The sequence below is a fragment of the Molossus molossus genome, unplaced genomic scaffold, assembly GCF_014108415.1.
Source record: "Molossus molossus isolate mMolMol1 unplaced genomic scaffold, mMolMol1.p scaffold_m16_p_15, whole genome shotgun sequence".
Taxonomy (NCBI): domain Eukaryota; kingdom Metazoa; phylum Chordata; class Mammalia; order Chiroptera; family Molossidae; genus Molossus; species Molossus molossus.
The window spans coordinates 62,669,184-62,681,588 of NW_023425350.1; positions in this window are offsets into that span (position 1 = coordinate 62,669,184).

Below are 12,405 nucleotides of genomic sequence, written 5' to 3' on the forward strand. Positions count from 1 at the left end.
AATTCGCCCTCACTAAGTTCCTCCTGCTAAACATCTAATGTCTGTCCTTTACAGTCACTTTACAATCCTACATCATTCTTCATGGAAGATCTTTGGGTTTTCTTCCAAAAAAGATGCTTCATCAACAGTAAATGATGATCACTATAACCACCTTCCTTAACTAATCCTTGGAACCTGGATGCTAATTTCATGGCAAAACCTTTTGCCAGGGCAGCACCATCAGCTCGTTCCATAGTTACCAACTTTTGTCCACTTCTGAAAAGATGAAACCAGCCTTTATCAACAGTAAAATGTTCTTCTCTAGGCTCCTCATAATTACCAGTTTCTTTCAATCCCTTATTTTACATTTAAATACACAAATTCTCACTAGTTGAAGCCATTCACCCAAAGTCATATGTTGATTTACTGACAGAGCGAAAGAGAATCCATCACTTCTTAAAACAGCATTACTGTGTGTTTAATATGTGTACACTGTTTTACGCTACATTAGAAAATGGTGTCATAACAGAAAGTATGTTGTCATGTGAGCACCAGCATCACTCATTTGTGCATTGACTTCTTCACCGTAGAATGGAATTGAAACCAGACAAGGAATGGGTCCAGGCTGCCTGTCACTACTTGAGCCTATCAATCAGAGAAAAGGTTGAACCATATATGAGGGTTTATTCTAATATTGTCGCCAATATGAGAGAGGAGCGAGTCATGCCTGAAAAATCTACTCCGAACTCTCTCAGTAGATGGTGGCTTATATTGGTTAGCTACATGGGGAAGGGCAGGTAGGCAAAAAAGGAATAACAATGGGTAAAACAGTTACAGATTACAGGCACGGGGAAGTAATGCAGGCTGGGGAGTGTGGACCGGGGCTACAAAGGTTTGTCCACTTCCAGGGCTCCAAGGTTGTTCGTCTTTCCATGATGTTAAGCAGTCTTCCCTTGTTCTCAGAAAAGAAGAATGGACAGTATTTCTGAGTCAACTCCTAGTGTGTACAACTCCCAGCCAGGTCAGAATGGCCTTTCTTTAGTCAGAATAAAGCAATCATGATGAAAAGAGCAAGGATGTTTAACCTTTCTTATAACTATGGCTAGTACCCCACTACGATTAGTTCTCTATTATTCTATTATTCTCTCCCGCCCTTCTCAGAACCAGGAGCTACATTTCCCAGAATCCCCTTCTCCAGAAGGTACCAGGTTTGAGCTTTGGGAGATGAAAGGGGGGTAAAAAAGAAGGATACATGGGATTCATGACGTCTTTACAAAGACTTGAGAATTTGTGCTACACTTTGTTGGCTTAGACAGATGATAGGAGATTTCCAGGAGAAGTGTTTTTTGTTTGTTTGTTTGTTTGTTTTTTTAGTACGTATGTTTTTTATATGCCATAAATGTTAATTGTTAACTTTCCTATACACACTTATGTAAAACAAGTATTTGACTCTTCATTTCACTTTTTATCCAATCTCAGAGAATTCCCCACTTCGCTTTCTCCCGCCTCCCTGATCTACCGCCAATGAATCTCATGTAACACTCTTTATGCCTCCTTCTTTGATCTAATGTATAAAATAAAATGCAAAACTCCCATTCCCTGGAGTACTGTCTCAATCCGTTGAGATTTTGCTTCCCAGCAATTGTCATCAGTTTGGTTCAAATAAATTCATAAAATTCTCTACAGGTATAGATGTTTCTTACATCAACACAGGAATGTGAGAGGAGGGAAAAGTGAATATTTGCTAATAATGTGTATAGTCCACCACATGTGCTAACAAAGTACTATGGTATGTAAACCAATGGTATTCCAAAATCTTTGAGTTGAAACACAAATTATCCACATCGGACTACAAATGACTCAAACCTGGAATTCAGTTCCAGCCCCACATATACTTCTCTGCATGTCTGCTATTAAACTATTATCAGTCATATAGGAAAAATACCACTGTGTAGTAGGAATAAAAAGGCACTAAGAAAAACACCTGGTGTAATCTCTGCAATTTGGAAATGTCCATCTCTATTCTGTTCCAAGAAAGTTAAAACCTGGAAAATTGCTCTCCTTTAATTTGTTTATTGTTCTTATAAAATATTTTAAAACATGTCTATGAACAAAATTTCAGAAAACATATAAGTGTAAAAAGGAAAAAAAACAGCCCGGACAGTTTGCACAGTGGTTAGAGCATCAGCTCTCGGACCAAAGAGTCTCGGGTTTGATTCTGGTCAAGGGCACGTACCTCGGTTGCAGTTCAGTCCCCAGTCCTGGTCTGGGTCATGTGGGAGGGAACCAGTCAGTGTGTCTCTCTCACATCAATGTTTTGCGCTCTCTCTCTCTCTCTCTCTCTCTCTCTCTCTCCTCCCTTCCTCCCTCCCACTTTATCTAAAGATAAATGGGAAAATATCATTGGGTGAGGACTTTGAAAAATAAAGAAAGAAAAAAGAATAAAACAACTCACACAATTTTAATTGAACCACCATGAAATAGCCATATCATTCTTTTCTTTAAGACTCTGTCTTCTTTTCTTTCTCTTGGTAGAGATTAAATAATGGTTTTACATTTGTTTTTTATGTTTTTTTTACTTTTTAAAATTGATTTTAGAGAGAAAGAGAGAGGAGTGGGGAGAGAGAGAAAGATGAATTTGTTGATCCACCTATTCATACATTCACTGGCTAACTCATGCATGTGTCCTGATCGGGGATCAAACCTGCAACTCTGGAGTATCAGGATGATGCTCCAACCAACTGAGCTACCCAGCCAAGGCTGAATGATGGTTTTATAAACAAAAATGATATCACAGTGTTAAATTAATTTGTAATTGCTTATTTACTTTCAACATGTATCACTGAAATATTTTCATGTTCATAATTATAAAAAAGCAATAAATCATATTAATTTATTATGAAACAAAATATTGTATACATGTATATTATTTTATTTTATTATTTAAAAATATTTTTTTCTTTCTTTACTTTTTTTCTTTACTTTTTAAAATTGATTTTAGAGAGAAAGAGAGAGGAGGAAGGGAGAGGGAGAGAGAGAAGGAAACATCCATGAGAGAGAACATCGACTGGCCACCTCCTGCATGCCTCCCACAGGGGATCTGGCCCACAACCTGGGCATGTGCCCTGACAGGGAATCAAACTGGCGACCTCTTGATGCACGGGTCGACACTCAACCACTGAGCCATACAGGGCGGGCTACATGTATACTATTTTAATTAACCAATGTGGCATTGATGGCAATTAATTTGTTTTTATTTTTTATTATAGTACATTATGATGAAGTGTCTTCATGCATGTAATAAACAGTGTTCCATATATATCTTGATGGACTTTGTACATTGTTTTCTAAGGGTAAATTATTGGAGAGAAAAATTGCTGATTCAAAGACTAAATGCATTTTAACTTTTATTAATATTGTTGTATCAGATCTTCAAAACTGTTATAGAAATCTTCCATTATAATAGTATGTAAAATGTATGTTTAACCTAAAATTTATCAAACTCTTAATTGTTTCTGGATAGAAACACAGTAAAATGTCACGTCTTTGGCCTTTAGTGAGGTAAAATGTTTTTAAATTAAAATATTGGGATGACATAGGTTAATAAAATTACAAAAGTTTCAAGTGCACAATTCTGTGACTTGTACACATCATCTGTGTATGGCATTGTGTTTGCCACCCAAAGACAAGTCTTCCTTTGTCACCATATATTTGTATATCACTTGTATTCATTCTTTTTAAATTTTCCCCTTCACTGAAATACTAGTATTTTGTGATTTGTAAGAGCACCTGATATAGTAATAATATTTTTGATATTATAAACCTTTATACTTAGATTATCTTAAAGAAAATGATAGAAGTTAATATATGTTGAGTTCCTAATAGGTATTGATACTGAGCTACACATCTTAAATGCTTCATTCATTTAATATAAGATTTCTATTACTATCTCCACTTCAAAAATGTTGATCTCAGATTAGAAGCCTGGGTATGAAAAGATAAATAAATACAGAATTATATAAAGTAGCATATGATCCAGTTCTCTGTGATCCAGAAAGTAATTGACAAGGTAACCACAGCTGGGCAGATCATTTAAGCCTTGATTATTTAGGCAAAGTCACAGAGGGGGAGCTTGTAATATTTTTCAGAATAATTAGAGTTTAGATGGGATTATAGCATAACCTAGTAAGGATACTATTAATTGTAGCATCAGGCTCTGTTTCCTCTTTTGGTTGTGCTTATTTTGAGCATCAGACTTTTTAGCAGTCATTAGTTTTGAGTCTCATTTACTTTTTTCTGTTAGAGCAGATGAAATGCCAATCTCCCAATGATTTTATAGGAATTAAAAGGAGTCATTTTTTTTTCTCCCAGCAGGTGTAGTTCAGTGGTTGAGCATCGACCCATGCACCAAGAGGTCGCCAAGTTGATACCCGGTCAGGGCACACGTCCAGGTTGTGGGCCCAATCCTCAGTGGGGGGCATGCAGGAGGCGGCCAACCAATGTTCTCTCTCATTGATGTTTCTATCTCTCTCCCTCTCCCTTCTCTCTCCAAAATCAGTAAAGAAAAACATATATATTAATTAAAAAAGAAGTAATTTTTTTCTTTGTAAGTATTGTAAAGTAGAAAGGAAGTCATGTTAAGAAACAGAAAAGATATAAGTGAAGGCTCAGAAGAAAAGGAGAGTGTAGCAAGTGAACATAACATGTTTGGGGCAGTGTGGAGACCACAACACTAATGAAGAGTAAAATACATGCTCTCATCCATTCTCTAATCTGCACAGCAGTTGCTGGAGCAGATAGCTAGAGGGATGGTCAGTCTCTAACTGGGAACATGGACAAACAACTGCGATTCAAGACGATGAAAGCTGTAACAGTTACACAGTTGACGCCACACGAGCGAACTAGTTAGGTGGCTTGTTCCCAGAGGGAATTGATGGTGCCTTGTGTTAGCTGATATGCAGACATTGTCTATATGATCACGCTGGGAAAATATATTTTAGGCCAACTGGAGGCAGAATTGTGAGATCCATGGCCCTTTCAGGGACTGAAAGAACGTTTGTCAGGGAGAAACGTTTCTGACAGGTGACAAAGGTAATACTGAAAATATTTGATTTTGTAGGGCGTTACTTGCCACATTCGGGGTGTGGTTAATGGCTTTGCACTAACAGATGTGAGCTCCATTGTTATAAGGCAGTGTGGACTGAAATATTCAGGATGAGATTTTAACTGTGAGAAGATGACTTCAAATGGGCTGAATAAATGATAGTAGGATTCTGAAATAATCCAAGAAAATACTCAATACCCAATATGTATAAAGCAGAAAAACGTGACTTAGAGCTACTCACTAGTTGGTGGTTCCATGTATTTGCTTTGGGAACATAAGAGTGGGCTTTGACAACATCATACTCAATGGACAGAAACTAAAAACATTTCCATTAAGAACAGGAACAAGACAGGGATGTCCACTTTCGCCACTCTTGTTTAACATTGTACTGGAAGTCTTAGCCACAGCAATCAGACATGAAGAAAAAATAAAAGGGATCCAAATTGGAAAGGAGGAAGTGAAACTGTCATTATTTGCAGATGACATGATATTGTACATAGAAAACCCTAAAGACTCCATCAAAAATCTATTAGACTTAATAAATGAATTTGGCAAAGTAGCAGGATACAAAATTAACGTCAAGAAATCGACGGCATTCTTGTACATCAATGATGAACTCACAGAAAGAGAAACTGAAAAAACAATCCCATTTACCATCGCTCCAAAAAAATTACGATACCTAGGAATAAACTTAACCAAAGAAGTAAAGGACCTATTTGCAGAAAACTACAGGTCATTGAAAAAAGAAATAGAGGAAGATATAAAAAAGTGGAAGAACATACCCTGTTCATGGATTGGAAGAATTAACATAATTAAAATGTCCATACTACCCAAAGCAATCTATAGATTCAATGCAATCCCCATCAAAATACCAACGACATATTTCATAGAACTAGAACAAATACTTCAAAAGTTCATATGGAACCAAAAAAGACCCCGAATAGCCACAGCAATCTTGAAAAGAAGAACAAAGTTGGAGGGATCACATTACCAGATATCAGGTTATACTACAAAGCGACTGTAACCAAAACAGCCTGGTACTGGCACAAGAACAGGCATATAGACCAGTGGAACAGAACTGAAAACCCAGAAATGGACCCAAGGCAATACGCTCAATTAATATTTGACAAAGGTGGCAAGAGCATACAGTGGAGTAAAGACAGCCTCTTTAATAAATGGTGTTGGGAAAATTGGACAGCTACATGCAAAAAAATGAAACTCGACCATCAACTTACACCATACACAAAAATAAACTCAAAATGGATAAAAGACTTAAATGTGACCCGTGAATCCATAAAAATTCTAGAAGAAAATGTAGGCAACAAAATTTCGGACATCATACGGAGCAGAATTTTCACTGATACATCACCTAAGGCAACAGAAATAAAGGAGAAAATGAACACATGGGACTACATCAAACTAAAAAGCTTCTGCACAGCAAAAGAAACGATCATCAAAATGGAAAGGCAACCCACTGTATGGGAGAACATCATTGCCAATGATGTATCAGATAAGGGGTTAATTTCCAATATATACAGAGAGCTCACACAACTCCACAAAAGGAAGACAAAGAACCCAATTAAAAAATGGGCAGAGGAGCTGAATAGACACCTCTCCAAACAGGACATACAAATGGCCAAGAGACATATGAAGAAATGCTCAACATCACTAATCATCCGAGAGATGCAAATTAAAACAACAATGAGGTATCACCTCACACCTGTCAGAATGGCCGCCATCAACAAATCATCAAACAACAAGTGTTGGCGAGGGTGTGGAGAAAAGGGGACTCTAATACACTGCTGGTGGGAATGCAGACTGGTGCAGCCGCTATGGAAAACAATATGGTGCTACCTCAAAAAATTAAAAATTGAACTTCCATTTGACCCAGTGATCCCACTGCTGGGAATATACCCTAAGAAGCCTGAAACACCAATCAGGAAGAATATATGTACCCCCATGTTCATAGCAGCACTATTTACAATAGCTAAGATCTGGAAACAGCCCAAGTGTCCACCAGTAGACGAATGGATCAAAAAGCTGTGGTACATATACACAATGGAGTACTATGCAGCGGTAAGAAAGAAAGATCTCTTATCCTTTGAGACGACATGGAGGGACCTGGAAAGTATTATCCTAAGTGAAAGAAGCCAAGCAGAAAAAGACAAATACCACATGATCTCACTTATATACGGAATATAATGAACATAAAAGTCTGAGGAATACAGTAGACCCAGACACATGGAAGTAGGGCACAGACTGACATCCCTCAGAAGAGGGGATGGGGGGTGGGGGGGTGGGAAGAGATAAACCACAGAACTTATATGCATGTATGCATGACCAATGGACATGGACAACTAAGCCGGGGACAGGGTGGAGGGGGTGGGGTGGGGGGTGCCAATGGGGTAAAAAGGTAAAATATCTGTAACAAAAAAATAAATAAAAATTCATAAATAAAGAAAAAAAAAAAAAAAAAAAGACAAGAAAAAAAAAAAAAAAAAGAGTGGGCTTTGAGAAAAACGTTCAGGTTTCGGTCTTTGGATTTCTGGGTAGTTGCTAACACTCTTAACTAAGTTTAGAAAAAGAGAGCTAGGGCATTTTGAGGCTGAGATAAATGAAGTGAGTTTACAAGATGCTAATTTTGTGGTTTCTCCTGGAAGTGTGCCTCTGTTCCTCAAGAGGAAATAGCATTTAAGCACACGTTTAAATGCTTTGTCAGCCAGGTAGAGAGCTGTTGTCTGATGCAATAGACATGAAGGGGATGCATCAATGTTGTTAGGAACCTCATCATTTGATGAGAAAGAAGGTTTAGGATGGTGAAATTGGCGATACTGTGTATCATGATTCTGCAAGGAGACATCGATGGTAAGGGAGAGGATGTTTCATGTGCTTAAAATGTTTTTTTTAAATTAGTGTGCTTGACATCTTGAGATACTGAACTAGAATAGAAACTGTGGGAATGCACAGGGTGTAAAAGGAAAGAAATAAACCAATGTTAATTGTGACTGCAGGTTATGGTAAAAAATAAGCAGCAAAAGTTATAATCAGGCAATCAGTACATGCTGAAAATACTTAATACCCTAAATGTATAAAGCAGAAAAATTTGACTTTGAGCTGCTGTTTATTTTATTATTTATTATTTACCAATGCCTGCAACGTGCTAGCTCTGTGGGTCAACCTCTTCATTTCCACTTGACCTTTGACTTTCAGAAGGCTAAGTAGCAGGCCAAGTCCTCTCAGAGAATAAATAGATGAGCTGGAAATTCAAACTCAAATCTCTCTGGTCCCAAAGTCCATCCTCCTTATTCTGCATCCGGTGAAGAACAAATGAAATATAGGGTACAAAACAGAATAAACCAAAGGAAATGTGAACAAGAAGGCAGAGTAAAAGATGATGGTTGAACAGGGAGAGGTTTACTGTCAAGCTCTTCTTCATTCAATCACCAAATAAATATTAACAGTACTAGGATGAGTCAGTTCCTAGGTATATGTATATATATACACATACATACATACACACACACACACACATATTCACATATATTCACACATATGTCCAACACACATGAATGTATGATATGTGATATACACACAGAGTTCATAGACGCACACACCTCTTCTGTTTTATTTGTTTAACAGTGAATTGTCTCAAGACAGATTCTGAGAGTTGATAGTCACTAAAATATTTTTATCTCCATTAGTGGATGTTTCAAATTCATCCTAAAGGGTAAAAGGAGATACAAAATAAATTAACCTCTGTGATCCTTGTAACGTTAAAATAAATTCTTCTGCCTGTGTGGCTATAATTATTGCTCACAACTTTTGCCACATTTATGCTCCAACATTTCAGAGAATTTGTTAATATCGCTGCTACCAGGGTCTTCCTATACCTGTTATTTTCTACTGCTTCACTGCGAATCTCAACAGTGGGTATGGGAATTTGGCGAGGATCTATAATTCTATCTGCAGGAGGTGGGGGCATATAGTATGTGAGTGAAGATAATAAGAAACTGAAGTGTATAAATTTAACCTGGTGGCATCTAGCAATTATTCTGTGCCCGGTTCTGAGAGAATACCTGGACATTCACAATGGTGTGTGACACACAGTCACTTCCCTGCAGAGTTTCTTTGTGAAACAGAGAAGAAAGCAAGTAAACCAGTGCTCACAGACAGCATACTTTGAGAAAAATGTGAATAAGAGCTACATGATCGGGGACCAGGAGATCTCTAACCCTGTTGACAAAGAATGAGAAGCGTTCCTAGAGAACATCAATTTTGGCCTGAGTATTGGAAGTACTGGAGAGTTTAATGGTTCACAAATGTGTTTTCATGTTAGCTGCTGTATTCAGTGAAAAAAAGAAAGATTATTCTTAAAGATATCTTATAGCAATAAAATCTACAGAAAAAAAGTTATATAAATTATCTTAAAAAAAATAGCCCTGGCCGGTTTGGCTCAGCGGTTAGAGCGTCGACCTGGGGTCCTGAGAGACCCGGGTTCGGTTCCCGCTAAGGGCGTGTACCTCGGTTGCAGTTTGTCCCCGGCCCTGGTCGGTCGTGCGGGTGGCAGCCACTCGATGTGTTCCATTCACATCGATGTTTCTCTCTCTCTCTCTGTTCCTCTCTCTCTCTCCCACTCTATCTGAACAAAAAATGGAAAAATGTCCTCGGGTGAGGATAAAAAAAAAAAAAATAGTAAACATGGAGAGATATGGGCTGTGGGTCTTCAACATTGGTCAAAACCAACCAATCAACCAACAAAAACAATGCCTCCAGACCGACCATTGTGGCCCAGTGGTTGAGCGTCGACCCATGTACCAAGAGATTGCCTGTTCGACTCCCAGTCAAGGCACATGCCTAAGTTATGGGCCAAACCCCCAGTACAGGACATGCAGGAGGCAACCAATCGATATTCTCTCTCATCGATGTTTCTATCTTTCTCTCTCCCTCTCCCTTCCTCTCTTTCTAAAATCAATAAACAAATATATATATATTTTTTTTTTTAAAGAATGCCTTCATAAATTAAAAGGCCCAGAAAATATGTTCTTCCTTGGGCTGTCCTTAGTCTCAGTAAGAAAAGCTTTGGATTGAATTTGGACACTCAACATGGCTTCTCTACAAGGAAAAGTCATGCACTGACCACTTCTCAGTCAGCCTGGCTGACCAGAGATTTCCAGTTTGCTTTCTGTCACAAGCCACCTGTGCCTGAGTTTGGGGAATATCAGAAGAGAATCAAGGGACAGAGGAGTTAATCTAAAACATAACTGTGCATGATTGCTGACATCTCTTGATTTTCAGCCTCATAGGTACACATAAATTTAAATATACCCTGAATAAAACAGCAGAGCTAAAATTTTAGTTGGTTGTCAGTCACTTGTGACAACCTCTAGGAGTGCCCACTGTGAGAATTGCTTCACTTCACTCTCACAGTTATGTCAATCCTGTTAACAGGCTAATACAAAAAGGAATGAATATATCTCCATAACACAAAGAGAGGAAATCTACTAAATGATTTTAAAGGAAAAAAAAAAGTAAATCAGAGGAAACAGGCAGCCTATCAACATATTGATCAGCCCAGTCTTTTGTTTCTTAGTGACCATTTCCCCCCCTTAAACACACACACACACACACACACACACACTCCTTCATGCACAATTCATGATTCTGTTTCACACTGGTGAACCAAAAATGTGTCTTAATTAAATAATAGCCTTGGAGGTGAAAATATAAGATATCTAAAGCAATTCTTATCACTTCCCACAACTCATAATTCACTGTAGTCTTTGGCTTGGGATTAGATAACCTGAATTTCTATAGTTCCACAGACATGATTTGTTCTCCTTAGATGTCTAGACCTTCCTAGACAAAGTTTATTCTGTCTATGAAATTCAGAGAGCAGTTAGTTCAACCACTTCACAGTTTTGGACAAAATCAAATAACTAATATAATGAAATCAACATTCAAGATCAAGTTTGGAGAATAACAAAATCTAAAGGCAAATTATTGTTTATGAGAAATTTAGAGAGGAAACCAGAAGAAATGAAGTAAATTTTATTGAATTATCACTACATGCTTAGCACTGGGCAGAACATTTTATATCCAAACAATTGTTAGTGTCTCAATTGCCAAGTTCTTTTTTTTTCTTTTTAATCTTTATTGTTGAATGTAGAATGTATTACAGATGTTCCTCATTTTCCTCCCATTAACCCCCTCCTCCCCACTCCCACCCCCCTCCCGCCTTTTACCACACTATTGTCTGTGTCCATTGGTTATGCATATAAGTTCTTTGGTTTATTTCTTCCCACCCCCCCCCAACCCTTTTCCCTTTGAGGTTTGTCAGTCTAGCAATGAATTTGTACTTCTTAACCCCTTCACCTTTTTCACCCATTCCCCCAACCCCCCTCCCATCTGGCAACCAACAAAATGTTTTCTGTATCTATGAGAATGTTTCTGTTCTGCCTGTTCATTTTGTTTATAGATTCCATTGTTGATAGATATGTATTCATTGCCAATTTGTTTGTTCATACATTTTATCTTTTTCTTCAAAAAGACCCTTCATCATGTCATATAATAACGGTTTGGTGGTGATGAACTCCTTTAACTTTTTCTTGTCTGGGAAACTCTTTATATGGCCATCGATTCTAAATGACAGCTTTGCAGGATAGAGTAATCTTGGTTGAAAGTTCTTGCTTTTCATCACTCTGAATATTTCTTGCCACTCCCTTCTGGCCTGCAAAGTTTCTTTTGAGATATCAGCTGACAGTCTTATGGGAACTCCCTGTAGTTAACTAGCTGCCTTTCTCTTGCTGCTTTTAAGATTATCTCTTTGTCTTGAAACTTTTGCATTTTGATGATGATGTGTCTTGGTGTGGGCCTCTTGGGGTTCATCTTGTTTGGGACTCTCTGTGCTTCCTGGACTTGTATGTCTGTTTCCTTCACCAAGTTAGGAAAGTTTTCTGCCATTATTGTTTCAAACAGGTTTTCAATTTCTTGTTCTCGCTCTTCTCCTTCTGGCACCCCCAAGATGCGAATGTTGGCATGCTTGAAGTTGTCTCAGAGGCTCCTACACTGTCCTCATTTTTTTGGATTCTTTTTTCTTTTGGTTGTTCTGATTGGGAGTTTTTTGCTTTCTTATATTCCAAATCGACGGTTTGCTTCTTGGATTTACGTACTCTACTATTGAATCTGTGTAAATTATTCTTTATTTCAGTTAACGCCTCCTTCATTTCTGACTGTGCATCCATAATTTCTGACTGGTTCTTTTTTATGCTCTTGAGGCCCTCCCTAAGTTCACTGAGGTTCTCACTAAGTTCATTGAGCATCCT